Source organism: Dreissena polymorpha, chromosome 10, assembly GCF_020536995.1.
Source record: "Dreissena polymorpha isolate Duluth1 chromosome 10, UMN_Dpol_1.0, whole genome shotgun sequence".
NCBI lineage: Eukaryota > Metazoa > Mollusca > Bivalvia > Myida > Dreissenidae > Dreissena > Dreissena polymorpha.
In genome coordinates, this window is record NC_068364.1 from 77,804,439 (window position 1) to 77,826,630 (window position 22,192).

General features: G+C 36.4%; 1 protein-coding gene and 1 long non-coding RNA gene across 2 annotated transcripts in view; both read right to left on the reverse strand.

The window, feature by feature from the left end:
* LOC127846890 (E3 ubiquitin-protein ligase TRIM33-like) overlaps positions 1-22,192 on the reverse strand; it is a 215,209-nt gene that overhangs the window by 176,226 nt on the left and 16,791 nt on the right. The gene's annotated exons all lie outside the window — the stretch shown is intronic.
* On the reverse strand, positions 699-22,192 carry LOC127846901 (uncharacterized). The gene is made up of 10 exons (XR_008033707.1): positions 22,076-22,192; positions 21,402-21,461; positions 16,419-17,218; positions 15,205-15,364; positions 12,079-14,307; positions 7,261-7,775; positions 6,503-6,723; positions 5,885-5,997; positions 4,473-4,683; positions 699-3,911 (listed from the first exon to the last, which is right to left on the reverse strand). It is a non-coding gene; the product is annotated as an uncharacterized LOC127846901 (long non-coding RNA).

The window sequence follows — 22,192 nt, forward strand, 5'->3', positions numbered from 1 at the left end:
TTTTAAAGATATTCGTAAGTTGTGGTAGCTGCCCTCTTTATTTTCAAGGTTGTTAACTTATTTACTTTTACCTGTATAGCAAGTGTACTATAGACAGTATTAAAACAAATATTAACAGAATTGTATGAGTATAGAATTAAGTACGTTCCTACTGATTTAACATATTCGTTTAATAACCATTATTAAGCGAGTTATTTCACCAATAGTACAATAAAAAGCATAAATTAAGCAGCATTAAGGTATTTATATACTGAAAGCTAACATCTTGGCATGACAGTGTTTTACCATACATTCCTCATTTGTTTACCGTTATATTTTACATGTAGTTACATTAATAAACTTAATAACAATGGAAATCCCACATGATTGATATAGACATGTCCAAGACCGTGTTTTAGTTTTAATTATGTTAATGGTTCAAGGTATGTCCTTGGTATTGCCCTGTGTTGTATAGGCAATTAGTCGCTTGTCTTAGGTAAGAGATAAGCGGGTGTAAGTACTGTTTTATCGGATACCGCCTCCGGAGTTTCATTATTCCTATGGAGATTTTATATTTTGTGTTGTTGTCAATGATTGATATGGTAAATTATGCATGAGGTTAAAGTGTGCTGGAGGACTAACAGACGGAATGACAGTCAAAATAAAACAAAATGAGCTCCCCATGTTCAATAGAGGCAAGTTATATATAAGTGACAAGACAATCATTCGGGATTTAATTGGCAAAACATGTCGTTTATTGAGAGTTCAACATCAAACTTAGATCGGGAAATACATATCATCAACATAAACATATTTAATTATTTACATACAACTTGTATACATAGAAATGTTGGACAAAAACAACATTATCAGTATAATGATGTTTGTCTTATAAAACACAATTAAATATGCAAGATTATAAACAATATAAAACTCAGGGAGCCAAAACATATAAACATGTTAAAATAAATGCAACAGATGTACGGTTACAGCTAAGATACTATTTTAACTTTTAATATTGAAATCCTCTTAACAGTTATCTCACGATGTTGAAGCTATTTTCACAATTCAGACAGGGATAACCAATCATGAAGTAATTTAGAAAGACCCTGATCAATATGAGGTACACAAGCGATTGCATGGGGCCTACGGATACTTTCCATAGAGATATTATATTTGCTTATTCAAAATGCTTATTTGGAGAAGATGAACATATAAAGACATGATTTTAAAATTGCATTTCATTCTGTATTTCAAATAAAGACAATACTTATATTGTTACAAAATACTTATATTTGTGTTTGGTAATTAACACATACAAGTTAACTAAGATTGTGTTTTTTTCTATGTAACAATTTGATCAACATTTGTCACACAATCTACACACATCAAGCTATGTTTAGCTATTCAACAACGGAACACACATGTTTCATGCATTCAATAAAAGTAAAATAATAACACCCCCAAGTTTAAGGAAATCTGGTCTTAAAACATTTGCTGAACTTAAACAGTGGGATATTTACAAACAAGAGATGTGTTCGTCAGAAACACAGTATGCCCCCTATTGCGCCGCTTTGATTTTTTTTTTACCTTTGACATTGAAGGATGACCTTGACCTTGAACGTCCACCACTCAAAATGTGCAGCTTCATGAGGACGCCGCTTTGAATTTTTTTTTACTTTTGACCTTGAAGGATGACCTTGACGGTTGGCCTTGACCTTGAACTCACACCACTCACAATGTGCAGCTTCATGAGAACGCCGCTTTGGATTATTTTTTTGACCTTTGACCTTGAAGGATGACCTTGACTAATGACCTTGACCCACTCACAATGTGCAGCTTCATAGGAACGCCACTTTGATTATTTTTTTTGACCTTTGACCTTCAAGGATGACCTTGACCTTTTACCACTCAAAAGGTGTAGCTCCATGAGATACACATGGCTGCCAAATATCAAGTTGCTATCTTCAATATTGAACAAGTTATGGCCAATGTTAAAGTTTTGGACGGACGGACAGACGCAATAAATTTGACATTTGACTTTGAAGGATGACCTTGACCATCACCTTTCACCACTCAATATGTGCAGCTTCATGAGATGCACATGCATGCCAAATATCAAGTTGCTATCTTCAATATTCAAAAAGTTATGGCCAATGTTTAAGTTTTTTTCGGACAAAAGGACAGACTGACATACTGACGGACAGTTCAACTGCTATATGCCACCCTACCAGGAGCATAAAAATGACCCTAATGAAGGCACTGCACTGACAGCAAGTGTGGGATGGTCAACGTGAAAGGTCAAATGCGCTGTTACAAAACTAAATGAAATGTAATTTTTTTTATCAGCGTATACACGCACATATATTTATTTAAGTGTTTATTCCAAAAAATCCTTTTAGACTTTAATGTATTTACGTGTTATGTTGGGATGTAAACACAATTATTAATTTACAAAGCAGACATCTTTATTTTTTAAGCAAATAATATTGCTCTCTATTATTACAAATAGAGACAATTGCAATTTTATACAATTGTTAGCATATGACAACACTTTCCCTTACTGTGTAATTGACTATTTTTTTCTGGTACTGTGCATTATTTTAACAGTTTAATATATATATGAGCATTCACACAGGAAATGTTTTTTTACAAAGGTTTTTACAAACTAAGGTAAACAGTTAGTTTATATTATACAAATGGCAACAATACAAGAATAATTTACATTTAAAATACAATTGTTCTACAGTTGCTTTATGTATAAATGGCAAAATATACCTACAGAATATATACAGTGATCAATAAATCTTGATTAAGTTACTCACTTATTAAAGAGGATACGCATAATAAACTATTGTGTCCAAAAACAAAGTTTAACAATTGTGAGCATACACATCTATGATCTAACAACACAAATTAACAATAATAAGTTTTGACAATTTTCATAAAACTCTTTATTTGTTTTTTTGTTTTTTATAATACTCAGTTTCATTAAAAGCTTTCCCAAACACGCAATAGTCATACTATATTAATTTTACAAACAATATCCATTGAAATCAACAAAGTGGTATTTACAGAATCAATAATTTTAGTTAGATTAAATAATTTTTCCCAGAATGCATTATTATTCCAATGAAATAGTATGCTACTAAACAAGATTCATGATCGAAAACCGACCCAAATCAGCAAATTGACTAGTATTGTTTTCGGAAGGATTAAAAGACAGAAAAAGCTGAAGCGTAAAAGTTATAAACCTTCGTGAACAATTCATTAAATTAGCTTATCTATATTACGGGTAAAAACAGACAACTGAAACATATCTTATAATATGAAAATACTCCTTTTTTTTCAATTTTGTCAAAGTTACCAGCATCATTTAAACAGACTTGACAATCTTAGAATATCTTTGATAAAATTGTTTTTCCCATACATTTACCATTATAAGGATCAAAATATGTAGTGAAAAATTCATTATACAGACAAAGACATTGGATATAAATGCAATATGTGTGCTTTAAAAAAAAAATTAACATGCTATTTTTAACCAAAACTTTCAACATAAAGAGACTGACAGCATCATAATTCCCATGAAACATTGGTCAAATAAAAAATAAAATGTAAAATATTGTTTTTCTTTGAAAACAACTTGGCTGTTACACATACAAAATGTGGCTGTTGACATGACTTTCTGGCTTTCCACTTGAATTGTTGTGATGTGTCATTTCGAACTGAACAAGGTCATTCATTTTCACCCGTCATTAAATTCAAAGAGTCAGAGTAAGTGCTGAACAAACCAGGAGGTACGTAAAGACTAGCACATCTAAAAAAGTATTTATCTATGGACTTCTTAGGTTTGACTGGGGTCAATATGGTAACAACTGCTGCAACAGGCTGTGTTTCTGATTGAATGGTTTGATTTCATCAAATGGCATCTGAAAACAAGAAATACTTGTTACTGTAAACGCCAGTATTTCATTTTATTTTTGATACCTATGAAAAAAAACAAGAACAAGCACATGACTTGGTATTTCAAGGTTATACAACTAATCTGATTTGAATCCATAGAGGAAATGAAGGTCCTGAGACTATTTATAAAATAATAATTGATAATACATATTTATACTGAAGTATGACCATTTTATTACCAAACAATTTGGATTAAGATTTGATGAAGATACATTTTGCCATTGGACTCAAATATCTTTTGAGAAGTAGTAAAAAGGGTTTGCCACCATGCACCCACATTTTACTTTAGTCTCAAAATTCCACTTATGTAAAAGAAAAAGAACCAAAATACAAAAGAAGGCAAGTTCACAGTTTTGCAAATATCTTTGTTTTAATCAAACTAGAAGCAATACTTTTTGAGTTTAGACTTGACATACAAATTCAACAACTGGATGCACGTATGGACGGACACAGGTAAATCTACATGAATCTACACATCTGTGGACTTGGGGGCATGCTAAAAACATTCACACGACTTGAATACTCACCTGAGGTTCGCTCTGCATGATCTTTGCAGACCGAGGGTCCTGCACCATGGATATACCAGAATCTTGAGATGATGAGTGCCACTGGTTCATGTGCTGTTATGATGTTCAAAGACGGAGGGTTCCACACCATAGAGATGCCAGTAACTCCAGATGATGACTGTTGCTGGTGCAAATGCTTCAAAAAAAGCTCAACGCTTTGATATCCGGGATTCTGCAATTAAGTATGTCATGTGTCAATTAAGACAACTATTTTTAAGAATTTACTAGCATTTCATAAAAATTATCAAGTATCAAAATGTGGGTTCAACCCTGACAACACAATTAATACTCTCTCAAGAAGATATTAACTTTAAAAAAACTTGAGCTTTGACACAGACGTGACGAACTCCCCCACCTGAAGAGCGGATGAAAATAACTTGAAATAGGGAACACCATGCTGAATGTGTAAAACGCACCCATGACCCCGTGACCTAGTTTTTCGCACGGCATGGCCCATGTTCGAACATGACCTACAGATCATCTAAATAAAACTTCTGCCCAAGTTTTTTGAAGAGGGGATGATAAGTGCTTGAAATGGAGAGCAGAGACCAAACTGAAAGTGTAAAACGCATTAAGTGACCCCATGACCTAGTTTTTGGACCAGCATGGTCCATGTTCGATCATGGCCTAGAGATTATCTATATAAAAAGCCTGACCAAGTGTGGTGAAAAGCGGATGATAAGTAATCGAAATAGAGAGCGGACACCAAACTGAATGTGTAAAACGCACTAAGTGACCCCGTGACCTTGTTTTTGCCCTCATGGCCCATGTTCAAACTTGGCCTAGAGATCATCTAGATACAACTTTTGACCAAGTTTGGTGAAGATTGGATGACAACAACTTGTATTAGAGAGCGGACACTTAATACGGACAGACCGACAAACAGACCGACAAGTACACTCCTGTATACCCCCCTAAACTAAAAGGTACAAACAGCACTGATCCCTCTTTGTAATTCAATGTTAGTTTAAGAACCATATTTACAGTTCATATGGAACATGATTTTGTAAAGAGTGAAAGAGTCAGATATGTTGGTACCTGCTGAGAAATTGTTTGCTGTTGTTGTTGTTGTGGTTTTGAGTTTAATATAACTCTGGATGTTAAATTTAAAATGCAAATTTGAGGGTTTAGCTTGAAACTTTTGCATTTTCTTCATATTTCTTTATAAGATAAAGTAGTTTGTGGCTGAACCCTTAAACTTAGATTAGATAAACTGGTCAATTTATTTAAGAGCAGAAACCCCAGTTTGTATTGGGTTTTACCTATTGGGTATTTGTGAAAGCTTTATTGCATCAAAAGGTTTAGGCTATTACAACTGGGTCTCCTGAATGCTTTGCCACAGTGGCCCCTTTTGCAATGGCAAGGTGACTTACCTATTGATATGCAGAGTTTGATAATGTGAACATCGCTCACTGGGCTTGAACTTGTGAGTATAAAGCCTTTGTGAACAGATAGAGAAACCTTAGGGCATCCAAGGAATGTGTCCCTGTAAACAAAATAATTTAATTGCATTCTGAAATGGCATCAGTTATATAAGAAGTAAATCAATGTCGTTTGAGTGATAACAATATTTAAGAAATAAAGTATGTTTGAAGGATCTTGAAACAAATGGGCTTTAAACTAAACACTTGATACAAACATAGCCTTCTATATATTGTACACTTGATACAAACATTTTGTGTCCCTCTGGAACTAATATTTATTATTATAATAAGTTATGTGCAACACTAGAAAGGTGGGACGGACATAAGGATGAAAGTTAGGACGAGTAGAATTGCAGACAAGTACACATGTGTACGCCTCCCCCCACTGAGCCCTTTCAAGGCAATACAAATGGCGGCTATTATAAATATTTAACACTTACATAAATGATTTGTTTAAGTTAGCAGCCAGGATAGAGTTTTATCAATATTTAACACAAACTGTTTGAATTAAAATTTGGAGTGAAACACTGCATGTTATAAATAGTTAATTACATGTACATTACCAACCTACATGTACCTTATTGACAAGGTAAACTTGGCCCCTGGCCAAGAAAGTATGGAGCCCCAGGTTCAGAGTGGCTCCACCCTGCGGGTAGGTATAGTTGAGCATTTGCCCCAAGGGTCTGGGCCAGGAAGTGTCACTGGGCGTCTGGGACCAGCTGACCATACAGCCTGTTGTTCAGCTAGGTACCGATCTATGATTGCATAGGTTCCTGTAGGAACAGGCTCTTAAAACAAAATCCAAGAACTTAAATAAACGTTGAAAATAAATGACGAAAAGACTTTTAAAATGAGCTGAAGGCTTTTACATAATTATTTTACTAAAATTAAATATAATTTAACAATACTATTAAAGCAGATTTTTATGCAAGGATAAACTTTTGGTTCAGGGGCTTAATTTTGGTCGAAATTATACAAAACTTAATGCCCTTACCTTCTATGATTAAAATTGATATCAGATCAAGTGCTATTTGCATTTTATTTACTAAGTGTGATCAATGTAAAAGCACATAATTCCCATTTTATGCTAGGAACTTTTCAGGCACATAAAATACTGATGTAAAGTGAAGTATACGAGTCTCATTCTGGGAAAATAGGGCTTAATGTATGTGCAGTCTGCACAGGCTAATCTGAGATGACACTTTAATAAGACTATGACACTTTAATAGGACTTTATGTATGTGCAGTCTGCACAGGCTAATCTGGGATGACACTTTAAGCACATACATGAAGCCCCATATCCCAGAACACCCCTAAGATACTACTTATTTTTCTTGTTGCTGCTGCTGCGACTGGGCCATGGACAGAGATGGAGCGAGTCCTGACGCCGAAGTCGCCACCCCAAACCCGAGAATTGCCGACAACAACTGTTGTTGAATGGCGTCAATCGCATACTGCTCTCCAGGCCTAAGGTTCACATTATTTGAGAACAACATATCGAGGTCAGTCACATTAACAGACGTGTCACGCAATGCCTGCTCTACCTGTTGGATCAGATCGTTTCAGTTCGAGCGACTTGTCCGGCCTAATTTGTCGACGCCCATCATCCAATTGTTGCTAAGCGACATCGATGCTGAGACGGAAGTCAATTCACCAAGGCTCTGCTGTTGGAAGTGTTGATGTGGCCAACATGAGAGGAGATATTGATAGGAGGCTTGGTATTCTGACGCAAGACGTCTTCATGCTGAATTTCTTAAGCGAGTTGTAGTATGTTTGCAAGAAGGGGGCTGTCATCGACTTTCACTTCAATGACGTTTGTCATGTTTGCTAGTAAAGTTCACTGAAAAGGAAATGGAAAGTAAACTAAAACCAGATTGTTTAGTGACACATGAATAAGCCTTGCAACACCTTACTTTACAGACCTGTTTTTAAAATGCCAAACATTGTGCCTAAAATTGATATTTAGAATATTGCAATTAATTGTTCACCAATTAGAACTCAGAATAACGTAGTATCAATGTTTAACGCGCACCAACTTGAAATTGGAATTTTTGGTTTTGTAGCAAGGTGTTATATTTATTTTTTGTAAATCAAAAACAGGCATTACTTGAGCAATTTAGAATGTGAGACTGCACACCTTTAATTGTGTGACTATAGAACTTTAAATGTGAGAATACATAATTTTAAATGTGATATATATACTCAGCAACTTAAAATGTGAGACAACACAACTTTTAATGTTACAATCTACATATTTAAGTGTGAGTCTGCACACCTTTAAATGTGACAGTTTATGACTTATACCTGAGACTGAACAACTTTAAATGTGAGACAATATAACTGTATGGCATTTAATAAGAAACAATAGATGTGAGTTCAAAATAGTAATTTAACTTAGTGAAATAAGCAAACTAGAGCTTTGTCAAAGACGTGATGAATACCCCCACATGCCGCATTGACACATAATATTTTGCATGCCGTCTTCACAAAAACAGCAAACACCATGCTCAATTTTTAAAACGCACTAAGTGACCCCTTGACCTAGTTTTTGATCTAGCATGGCCCATGTTCGAACTTGGCTTTCAGATTATCTAGATAAAACTTCTGACCAAGTTTGGTGAAGATCGGATGCAAACTACTTGAATAAGAGAAAGGACACCATACTGAATGTTAAAAAAAGCACAAAGTGACCCAGTGACCTAGTTTTATGCTCGGCATGGCCCATGTTGAAACTTGTCCTTAAGATCATTCAGATAAAACTTGTGACCAAGTTTGGTGAGGATTGGATGAAAACTACTTGAATTAGAGAGCGGACAACATGGTGAGGTTTAAAACGCACTAAGATACCCCGTGACCTAGTTTTTGACCCGGCATGACCTATATTCAAACTTGACCTAGACATCATCTAGATACAACTTCTGACCAAGTTTGATAAAGATTGGATAATAACTACTTGAATTAGAGAGCGGCCAACATGGTGAGGTTAGAAACACACTAAATGACCACGTGACCTAGTTTTTGACCCGGCATGGCCCATGTTCGAACTTGACCTACACATCATCTAGTTACAACTTCTGACCAAGTGTGGTGAAGATCGGATTTAAACTACTTGAAATAGAGAGCGGACATGCTCAATGTGTAAAACGTACTAAGTGACCCAGTGACCTAGTTTTTGACCCGGCAATGCCCATGTTTGAACTTGACCTCAAAATCATCTAGATACAACTTCTGACCAAGTTTGGTGAAGATCGGATGAAAACTACTTGAATTAGAGAGCAGACAACATGCTGATTGTTTAAAACGCGCCAAGTGACCTCATGACCTAGTTTTTGACCCGGAAAGGCCCATGTTTGAACTTGGCCTAGACATCATGAAGATACAACTTCTGACCAAGTTTGGTGAAGATCGGATGAAAACTACTTGAATTAGAGAGCGGACACTTAATACAGTCAGACCGACAGACCAACTGACCGACAGACAAGTTCACTCCTATATACCCCCTAAACTTCGTTTGTGGGGGTATAATTAAGCCAGTTATTCTGAAAAAAAACTTTAAAATGTGCTATCACTAGGGGCTAGCTCTATTTTTACCTTTTTTGGATTGGGACTATTTGTGACAAGAGCACCGCATTGCGGGTGCAGACCGCTCATCTATTTTCTTTTTAAAGGTGAAGGGACTCTCAATTTCAATCACAAAGGAGGGAGGGGTGGAGTGAAGAGAGGTGTATGGTGTGGGAGTGTGGACATTTATTACATTATCTTCCAAAAATGGGAAAAAAAATGAAAAAAAAAATCGGGGGTGGGGGGGTGGGTGGGTGGAAGGGGAATCTTTGGTGCGATGGTTGTACGTATTTCAAAAATAAAATAATAAAAATAAATATTTGTGTTTTTTAACTGTTTCAAAAAAAAATTGGGGGGGGTGGGGTGGGTGGGGGGGGTGTAATGTGTAGCGATGTGGTGGTCATTTGTGAGATGATCTTAAAAAAAAAATTAGGGGGGGGAGGATTCGGGGGGGGGGGGGGGGGGGGGAGGGCACGGGGGATGGTTTGGGTGGAGTCTATTGTGGTAATTGTCAGCCAAGAGTAGTTTTGGCAATGTATCAATCAAATCTAATCATAAATAAAGAAGTTATGGCAATTTTAGCAAAATCTAATAATTTGACCTTGAGAGTCAAGGTCATTCAAAGGTCAAGGTAAAATTTAACTTGCCAGGTACAGTTACCTCAAGATAGCATGAAAGTATTTGAAGTTTGAAAGCAATAGCATTGATACTTTAGAAGTAAAGTGGATCGAAACACAAAATTTAACCATATATTCAAAGTTACTTAGTCAAAAAAGGGCCATAATTCCATAAAAATGACAACCAGAGTTATGCAACTTGTCCTTTTACTGTACCCTTATGATAGTTTGCGAGTGTTCCAAGTATGAAAGCAATATCTATGATACTTTAGGGGTAAAGTGGACCAAAAAAAAAACTTTAACAAATTTTTAATTTTCTAAGTATAAAGGGCCCATAATTCCGTCCAAATGCCAGTCAGAGTTACATAACTTTGCCTGCACAGTCTCCTTATGATAGTTAATAAGTGTTGCAAGTATGAAAGCAATAGCTTTGATACTGTAGGAATAAAGTGGACCTAAACACAAAACTTAACCAAATTTTCAATTTTCTAAGTATAAAAAGGCCACATAATTCTGTCAAAATGCCAGTCAGAGTTACATTACTTTGCCTGCACAGTCCCCTTATGATAGTTAGTAAGTGTTGCAAGTATAAAAGCAATAGCTTTGATACTTAAGGAATAAAATTGACCTAAACACAAAACTTAACCAAAATTTTCAATTTTTTAAGTATAAAAAGGGCACATAATTCTGTCCAAAATGCATGTCAGTTATCTAATTTTGCCTGCCTAGTCCCCTCATGATAGTAAGTAAGTGTACCAAGTTTGAATGCAATAGCATTGATACTTTCTGAGAAAAGTGGACCTAAACGCAAAACTTAACCGGACGCCGACGCCAACGCCGACGCCAAGGTGATGACAATAGCTCATAATTTTTTCTCAAAAAATGGATGAGCTAAAAAATCATAGTGTTTTGAATTTAATTGGGAAAATGGTTGTAGTTTATGCTAAACATAATTTAAACAAGGGACAAAATTGTCACAAAACCAGGTTTTCATTGTGAAAAAAAATCTGATAAGGGGAGACAACTCAAACTGAACTTTTGAAATGAACAAACAAAATTAACCCCCTTTGTAAGTTTGTTTTAAAATAAATCTATTTTTAGTCGTGGCGACCTTGACATTGGAGATATTGACGTGATTCTTTCGTGCGACACACCGTCCCATGATGGTGAACAAATGTGCCAAATGATTTTAAAATCTCATAATTAATGAATGACATAGTTATAGCCCAGACAAGCTCATTTATGGCTATTTTTTACCTTTGAACTCAAAGTGTGACCTTGACCTTGGAGATATTGACGTAATTTTTTCGCGCGACACACCGTCTAATGATGGTTAACAAATGTGCCAAATGATTTTAAAATCTCACAATGAACAACAAAGTTATGGCCCGGACAAGCTTGTTCCGCCCGCCCGCCAGCCAGCCAGCCAGCCCGCCCGCATTCGCCAATCTAATAACCAGTTTTTTCCTTCGGAAAACCTGGTTAAAAACCTGGTTAAAAACCTGGTTAAAAATGAGAATAAGTGTTATCAAGATAAATTGTGCTAAGGTTCAACTTATAGAGCTGCATAAGGAAACAAACTCAATTTGTAACCTATTAAAACATTGTTTGGGGTCAAACCTTGAATAGAGAACTTTAGCCAGTAATTATGGAAAAAATAAACTGTTTAAGATTAGGAATGGGACTCAATTTTGGCCCCAATTTCGACAAAATGAATAACACTGTATGATCTCACCTGAAGCTCAAGAAGCTGAGCTGATATGCTGGCCTCGGTGATATTGCCAAAGGCTGAATTTGAGTTCTGATTAACTCAATGTTGCAACCTATCAAAACATTCTTTTTCTACTGGGAAACCATGAATTGAGAACTTAAGCCAGTAATTATGGATATAGACTTTTTGAGATAAGAATGGGGCTGAATTTCGGCCCCAATCTCAAAAAAATAATAAACACAGTAAGGTCTCACCTGAAGCTCAAGGAGCTGAGATGACATGCTGGCCTTGTTGATATTGCTAAGAGGCGAGTTTGAGTTCTGAGTTCTTCAGGTTGCGTACTGGACCACACAACAAAACTGCTGTCATTTTCAAAGCCTTCTCAATTCAATGTGAGGCCTTTTTGGCTCGGAGTGCTAAGTGCTCATAACAAAACAGAAAACAGAAACCAGACATGTTCACTTTAAGCACCTTGTTCACAATAGTGGGCGTAATTTGAGTCTTGTGGCACACCCCATGGATGTATGGATCTCTCAGTGTATACAACAAAGTCTTTACTGCCTTTCTGTGTCAGCATGGATGTATTGTGCTCTGGGTGTTAACAACCAAGTCTTTACTGCCTTTCTGTGTCAGCATGGATGTATTGTGCTCTGTGTGTTTACAACCAAGTCTTTACTGCCTTTCTGTGTCAGCATGGATGTATTGTGCTCTGGGTGTTTACAACCAAGTCTTTACTGCCTTTCTGTGTCAGCATGGATGTATTGTGCTCTGGGTGTTTACAACCAAGTCTTTACTGCCTTTCTGTGTCAGTATGGATGTATTGTGCTCTGGGTGTTTACATCCAAGTCATTGCTGCCTTTCTGTGTCAGCATGGATGTATCGTGCTCTGAGTTAACAGCAAAGTCATTACTGCTTTTCTGTGTCAACAAGGATGTATTGTGCTCTGTGTTCACAACCAAGTCATAAATGCCTGTCTGTGTCAGCATGGATGTATTGTGCTCTGTGTTCACAGTCAAGTCATTACTGCCTTTCTGTGTCAGCATGGATGTATTGTGCTCTGTGTTTACAGCCAAGTCATTACTGCCTTTCTGTGTCAGCATGGGTGTTTCGTGTTCTGTCTTCACAGCAAGGTCATTACTGCCTTTCTTTGTCAGCATGGGTGTATCGTGTTCTGTGTTCACTGCCAAGTCATTACTTCCTTTCTGTGTCATCATGGATGTAATGTGCTCTGGGTGTTAACAACCAAGTTTTTACTGCCTCTCTGTGTCATCATGGATGTATTGTGCTTTGGGTGTTTACAACCAAGGCTTTTCTGCCTTTCTGTGTCATCATGGATGAAATGTGCTGTGGGTGTTTAAACAACCAAGTCTTTACTGCCTTTCTGTGTCATCATGGATGTATTGTGCTCTGGGTGTTTACAACCAAGTCTTTACTGCCTTTCTGTGTCAGCATGGATGTATTAAGCTCTGTGTTCACAGCCAAGTCATTACTGCCTTTATGTGTAAGCATGGATGTATTGTGCTCTGAGTTCACAGCAAAGTCATTACTGCCTTTCTGTGTCAGCATGGGTGTATCGTGTTCTGTGTTCACAGCCAAGTCATTACCGCCTGTCTGTGTCAGCATGGGTGTAACGTGTTCTGTGTTCACAGCCAAGTCATTACTGCCTTTCTGTGTCAGCATGGATGTATTGTGCTCTGGGTATTCACAACCAAGTCATTACTGCCTTTATGTGTCAGCATGTATGTATTATGCTCTGGGTGTTCACAGCATAGTCATTACTGCCTTTCTGTTTCAGCATGGATATATCTTGCTCTGGATGTTCACAGCATAGTCTTTACTTCCTTTCTGTGTCAGCATGGATATATCTTCCTCTGGGTATTCACAACCAAGTCATTACTCCCTTTGTTTGTCAGTAACATTGCCAAAAGTCCGTTCTATTATGATATTTTGGCCGCTGAGAGGACAATCTGGGGCAGTCCGTAACCCTACAGTCGTCCAAACTATTAACAGCAGAAGTATCCCACTAGGAAAGCTTTCGCTTTTATTGTTCCTTGATTTTCTCCCGTTCAATTTCTGTTTGTCCCATAAAGATTGGAACAAGTTATTGAACGTTTTATTTTTCATGATATTTGTTGTGATGTCCAACAGCAACAACTGACTGTTGGCGTTACCATAACTACTGCTATTACTTTTCGTGTCTGTAACACTTGTCCCTCTCAGGCCCACAGGGAACTCTAGCTTAACAAAACTACCCAGGCTTATGTTTGGAAAACGTGACATGGGCATTGCGTTTGTTCAGAACAGAATCATGCTCAGAATTTCCTGCAGAACAGAGTTATTCAATCATGCTGACTTTTTGAGTCAGGAGGTCAAGGGGGATGAGTTAGAAGTCAGGGGAGGGGAAGGGTCGTTCTGGACTGGGGCTCCTGCAGGTAGGGCTCGTGCGGTTGCTGGGCCAACTTGATATCAATGCTGGTGCTCTGCTGAAAACAAAAATAACACAGTGGGTGATAGGAACTTGTAACAAATTATATTATAATCTATAACAAACTATGCCTCTTGACAGGTTGTGAAGGTTTTCAACAATATGAATTTCTAATCTGGCATTTTATTGGTTCCTTGTCCTTAATAGCATGAACATAAATACAGTTAAGTCATTTTGTATTACAACAAGAAAAGTATTGGCTAATGCTATACTTATCTGTAAATTTATATCTATTATCTTTACTCCATTTTCAGAGATGTATTTTCATAAGCCAATATGCGGATCACTAATGTTAGAAAGTGTCGTCCCATTTTAGCATGTGAAATTCACATAAGCTAATAAGGGAGGGTAATTTCTGACTAGACTGGATTTTCATAAAGAGGATTATTTGTTCAATGAAAAATACCTTTAAGAGGAAAGTGTTGTCCATGATTAGCCTGTGTGGACTGCACAGGCTAATCTGTGACAACAATCTAAGCACATGCATAAGGCCCCATTTTTCCACATCACAGCTTATTTATCTATTAGCCAATTTTTTGCTGCATAACAAAAAGAAGGAAAACCATCTGGTTAAAAATTTAATATTTTTTAATTGTACTTATTCTATTAATCACATTACTTTCAAAATGCCATTAGATATGTTTTATTGTTAATATATGTTTCAATAAATGGGAGGCAACAATATTAATATTTAATAATAATATTAATGTCTCACCAACATTGCAAAAAACAACAACACACAAACATATTATGTTACCATGCCTTTACAGATCTTTTATGGTTAAAATCTGTTTAAATTCACACTAGAAAACAGTTTTAAAGTCAATCAACATGTAAGTTGTAAGACATAATAAAAATAAATAAAACATTAAACAACTTAAGGGCAACAACTCACTGCTGGTGCAGATCTACAGTTCTCTCCCTTGTTAGTTTCAGCTAAAATGTCCTTCATGTTGCAATACCAGGACATGGAAAGGCTGTGTCACCCTCACATTGATGGACTTTGATTTGGCTGAGCCTTTCACTACTCCTTTGTCTTCTGTGCTTAGCAGTTGCTGTAACATTGAGAAAACCAATATGAAGTCTTTTGAACTAGTAAATTAGTAATACACCAGCAATTTTTTTGCCAAATTGAAAAAAGTATTTGTACCACACCAATGAGGACAAGGGCTGTTTGTAAAACATGCATGCCCCCCATATGGGCTGTCCGTTGTAGTGGCAGCCATTGTGTGAATACGATTTGTCACTGTGACCTTGACCTTTGACCTGGTGACATAAAAACAATAGGGGTCATCTGCGAGTCACGATCAATCTACCTATGAAGTGTCATGATCCTAGGCAAAAGCGTTCTTGAGTTATCATCCGAAAATCATTTTACTATTTCGGGTCACCGTGACCTTTGACCTAATGACCTCAAAATCAATAGGGGTCATCTGCGAGTCATGATCAATCTACCTATGAAGTTTCATGATCCTAGGCATAAGCGTTCTTGAGTTATTATCCGGAAACCATTTAACTATTTCGGGTCACTGTGACCTTGACCTTTGATATAGTGACCTCAAAATCAATAGGGTTCAACTGCGAGTCATGATCAATCTACCTATCAAGTTTCATGATCCTAGGCATAAGCGTTCTTGAGTTATCATCCGGAAACCATTTTACTATTTCAGGTCACCATGACCTAGACCTTTGACCTAGTGACCTGAAAATCAATAGGGGTCATCTGCGAGTCATGATCAATCTACCTATCAAGTTTCGAGATCCTAGGCCTAAGCGTTCTTGAGTTATCATCCGGAAACCATTTAACTATTTCGGGTCACGGTGACCTTGACCTTTCACCTAGTGACCTCAAAATCAATAGGGGTCATCTGCGAGTCATGATCAATGTACCTATGAAGTTTCATGATCCTAGGCCCAAGCGTTCTTGAGTTATCATCCACAAACCACCTGGTGGATGGACCGACCGACAGACCGACCAACAGACCGACATGTGCAAAGCAATATACCCCCTCTTCTTCGAAAGGGGGCATAAAAAATTAGACTTTTTGAGGAATGGGGCTGAATTTAAGCCCAATCTTTGACAAAGTTACTAACACTGTAAGGTCTCACCTGAAGCTCAGAAGCTGAGCTGATATGCTGGCCTCGCGGATATTGTTAAGGGCCGAGTTTGAGTTCTGATTAACTTCGGGCTGAGAGTCGAAGGGTGTACTGGAGCATACAACAAAACTGGTGTCATGTTTTTTAGCCTTCTTTAGTCTCAATTCAATGCAATGCCCTTTGGGCTCGGAGTGCAAAACCGGACGTGTTTACTTTTAGCAACTTGTTTTCAATAATGGGGTGAATTTGTGTCTGTGGTGCACCACATGAATATATTGTGCGCTGAGGACAGTCTGTAACGCTACTACTGTCCTAACTATCTACAGCAGATATACTTCTAAATGAATCATTTCAATTGTTCCTTTTTTTCTCTCGTTCCTTGCTGAATATATAGCTGTCTTATAAAGAATTAAACAAATTATTCAACGTTTAATTCTTCGTGAGATTCTTTGTGATGTCCACAGCAGGAACTAACTGTTTGCGTTAACTGTTAGCATTACCATAAGTACTGCTATAACGTCTCGCTTCTGTAACACTCATCCCACTCTGGCACTAGAGCTAAACAAAACTACTCGGGCTTGCTTGGGGAAATCTCGACACGGATATTTCGGTTGTTCATAACAGCGCGTGAAAACTTGACGTGCTGAGGATTTATTGCACAGACTTGTGTAACGATGCTGACCCTTTGAGGCCGGAGGTCCAGTGGGAGGAGCTAGGGATCAGGAGAGGGAAAGGATGGTTCTGTATTGGGGCTCCTGCAGGCCAGACTGGTGCTGTTGCTTGGCCAACTCGATATTAATGCTGGTGCTCTCCTGAAAACAACAACACTAGATTGGGGGATATGAACTTGTAACACATTTTTATAATACAATGCATAATACACTACATATATGCCTCTTGATTGGATGTGAAGGTTTTCAACAGCAAAACATAATTATCTGAATTTCTAATTTGGCATTTCATTGGTGCCTTGTCCTAAATAGCAATTAATGAAAATTAATGCAATTAAAGGGATCTTTTCACGCTTTGGTAAATTGACAAAATTGAAAAAAGTTGTTTCAGATTCGTAAGTTTTCGTTTTAGTTATGATATTTGTGAGGAAACAGTAATACTGACCATTAACCATGCTCTAATATAGCCATTATATGCATCTTTTGATGATTTTAAAACCTAAAAATTATAAAGCGTTGCAACGCGAAACGATTGAATAATTTGGAGAGTTCTGTTTTTGTCGTTAAATTTTGTGCAACTACGAAGATTGCTTATATAAGGTATAAAATACGTCAGGAATGTGTACTCGGCGGAATAGCTCAGTAGGCTAAAGCGTTTTTACTTCAGGACTCTGGCAGGACTCCAGGGGTCACTGGTTCGAAACCTGCTCCGGGCAATGTTCTTTTCCTTTTTTTAAATTTTTGTCTTGATTTTTTACTGGAGCTTTAACGATCCAATGTTTACATTTATCAATATAAAGCATTTAATGAATAAGTTAAAAAAAATGCCAAAATCTGTGAAAAGGCCCCTTTAAACCATTTCGTATTAAAACATTAAAAGTGTTGGCTAATGCTTTAATAACCTGTAAATTCATAATAATTATTCTTACTTAACTTTTAGTGTAATTTTATAAGCCAAATTGCCGCTCATCAATATTAGAAGCTTTCGTCCCATTTTAGCATGTGAAATCCACATAAGCAAATCAGGGAGGACACTTTCTGACGATACTGGATGTTCACAAAAGAAGATACTTTTTTTCAACCAAACATACCTTTAAAGAGGTAATTGTTGTCCCTAAGTAGCCTGTGCAGACTGCACCGGCTAATCTGGGACTACAATCTAAGCACATGCATTAAGCCCTATTTTTCCACAGCGTGGCTCATGTCTTAAGCCAGTTTTTTCCTGCATAACAACAAAAAAGAATGGAAAATCATCTTGTTAAAAATAATAAATTGTTTATTGTACTCATAATCATAATCAGTTAACTTTTACAATTCTTTCACAGAGGTTTTACTGTTAATACAAGTTGCAACAAGCAAATTCTTTGAATTGATATCCCCGCTAATATGCTTCTGGACACAAAAGTGTTATATTTGACACTCAAAAAAGCATTTTTCAAGATACAAAGGGCCATAGCTCCATTATAAACAGATGGTGTACAATGCCATTTGGCAGGCATCATTCTCTTATCCATATATATACTCATACCAAGTTTCAATGCAATCCGCTTAAGCACTTCCAAGATATGGCTCCGGACGAATGGACGGACGGAAAGACGGACGGAGGGACAACGCCAAAAAAATATCCCTCCACCTATGGCTGGGGATAATAATAAATGGGAGGCAACAACTTCGTATTAATGTATTCCCAAAGTAACAAAAACACACACACCATTTTTACCATGCCTTTACAGGTCTTTGGTGTTAAACTCTGTTTAAATTCACACTAGACAACAGTTCCAAAGTAAACCATCATGTCATAAAAGTTGTAAGACATATTACAAATTAATAAAATATAAAACAATTTAATGGCAACAACTCACTGCTGGTACATATTGACAGTTCTCTCCTTTGTTAGTGTAAGCTAAATTAATTAAAGGCCACAATATACTAAATGATTTCCCTATATAATTCAATGTAAAAGCGACAACTTTAAGAGAAAATAAATGCAACATTTTGAACGTAGAGACCACCATAACCATACCTTTTCTGAAAGTTCATTCTAAGCTGAATCAATTTAAGCAATAAAAAAGATATGTCATGTAAAACCAAACATTAACTTTACTCAAATCAAACTCTACTTCTTTTGCGCCTTAAATTTTCCGGCCATTTTCTAGTGCAATGTAACTGTTTTCAGGTCACACTTGTACTTAAGTCTCTAACTTTATCATATGTCAGGGATTAAGCAGTGCGCACCTTTTCTTTCCCTTCCAATATATCCAAGAGTTAAAGCCAGAACACCAGTCTAAAGTGTAAAACATGGCTTCGAGTAAAATATGATTTTTTTTAGAGAGTACAGCCCTACATGAAACTATTATTTAGTATAATGTAACCTATAAGACAACCTGAACTGTTTAAAACGCAAAAAATATGCACTTCCTTATCATTTTTCATCTATCCTCAATGTGTATGCCAAACTTCAGATTGATCTTTTACGTAGAAATGTTTGAACAATGAAAATTATTATAATAATGCCTGATAAGACATATGGCTTCCATTGTCGGTGCTTAGATTTATAAAGGGCTTTCAAGAGCAAATAATATTAACTTATATAACAGAATACAGTAAATATACTGTAAACATCTTATATGCTATATCGTAGAAGAAATATAATATTATTAAAACGTGTTTAAGCTTCTTTCAGTGCGAATTTGTGAGTTTAGAGTTGCTCAATACGAGATTCTGTACTTTTTATTATCCCCTGCCATAGGCGGAGGGATACTGTTTTGGCGTTGTCTGTCAGTCCTTCCGTCCATCTGTCTTTCCGTCCGTCCACCCGTCTTTTCGGAGCCATATCTTGTAAGTGCTTTGGCGGATTTCATTGAAACTTGGTATGAGTATGCATATGGATAAGAGAATGATGTACCCCAAATGGCATTGTACACCATCAGTTAATAACAGAGTTATGGCCCTTTGTATCTTGAAAATGCTTTTTGTGTGTCCGGAGCCATATTTTTGAAGTGCTTTGGCCGATTTTATTGAAACCTGTAATGCGTATATATATGGATAAGAGGATGATGCACGCCAAATGGCATTGTACACCATCTGTTAATAACAGAGTTATGGCCCTTTGTATCTTGAAACAATGTTGTTTTGAGTGTCAAATATAATACTTTTGTGTCCAGAAGCATATTGGCGTGGGCTATCAATTCAACGAATTTGCTTGTTTAAATCATTTTCCCATACAAATTTTCCCATTTAATTATTTTTATTTACACTTTTCAATACTCGTTAACTCCATGAAACAAAATGCATTTATTACATGTTACTAGCAAGAACGCATAATATCCCGTGAAAAAAAGGTGGTTTTATGTAAATCGTGCTCCTTTGTGACTTGGCCTGTTTTGACAAAAAAAACAACACTGTATACACAATGAAAACTTAACACCTCCTCACAAACAGACTCTATACGGCATTAGATGGAATAGATTCCAATCAAATAGGCTTAATTAAATATCTCACAGCTTTATAAAAACTCAAGGCTTGCATGGGGATGACAGAAATTATTGCAGTGTTGTGTTTTTGAGGTGTCTGTATCGGTAAGTTGGAAAACATCGAGCTGGAGAAGGGTTTGAGTTATTGATCATCAAGTAAAATAAGTTGTACTGAAAACACGATATACGCAAGAGTAGACGCCATTTTACCTTCTGTGAAATCATATCATATCATTCTCGTCCACTTCACTTATTTATACACTGCAAAAACATTATTATTCGCGGGACATTATTTTTTATTGATTTTAAGGGTTGAACGATCCACAAATTAAATACAAACACACTGGAAAATAACTGACACAAATTCCATATTTATTGTTTCCAAACTGAGAAAGTCACGCATTAACTACCACGTCCATGAAAGTCTTTTTTTAACCACAAAATAACATGCAGACAAATTTATATGATTTTACAAAAAACAAACAATTTAAAAGGATATTTTACCTTATGTAAATTCATACTATTCTCTTTCACCTCATCTTAATAAACAGGAAATACACAAGCAGGGCTTTTCCTTGAGTATTTATGGGTCTGTTAAACGAACCCATACCCAAAGCGTGTTATATGCTGTTCCTTATGAAAATTATATCTCAATTATGTTTCAATTAGATCTAACAAAGTTTAAAACTATTATAATAGGATTTTATTCCTATAATTTGAAGTATAATTAAAACTTATTAAATGTGTTTTCCCAAATCAATGGACTTTTAGCACGAAACAAATTCAAAATCCCAAAACTGCATTTTTTCCCAAAGTGGCCAAGAAAAGGCCTGACAAAGCGTCTCTTTTACCTTCTGCGTCATGCTTGTCCCCCACATCCTCAGCATCGTTGTCCCGACTGTCAGCAGCAACTGGAGCAGTAGAATAGCTCGATGTATTTCTTGTATGTATATTAAGGACTTACACACATTGATATAAATGCAATAAAAATCAATAAGACATGTTTAACATCATAAAATATGGCAAATTAATAAATCTCACATTAAGTGTTACCTTTCTGTAAACATTGCATAAAATATCAATACATACTCCTCCAAAGATTACTTAACAATTTCATATTTTATTAAAAGAGTATTAATCCATATACATTTCTTACATGGCATGGTGTTTATAGAAATGAAAGTCTAAAAATAGCCTCAGTTGCTATGTACATGTGCATATATGTAGAAATATTAAATTTTCAGTTGAAATGCTTTGTTTTTTCATGCAAAGTTTACAAGAACTAAATTTTAGGACCATAATGACACAAATGTTATGACAACATAACATAATATGCATTAGATCTAATGTTCTAACAAAAACCCTCACATTGTGTAATCAGATAACTATATGTGTACATAAATTATTTGTACCTTTAACTACACACTTAATGTTGTATTGTAACATCACACACTACTATTTTCGTATGCTAACCAACATATTGTCATTGAAATACTAATCACTAATTACAACAACTAATACATACATGTACACACTATTCCACTCTGAACACCATGATGTTGTCCCCCAGCTGTCCCACAATGATGGATGATGTTATGCTGCTGTAGCAGACTGACCATGGGAACCTCACTCCATCCTTGTG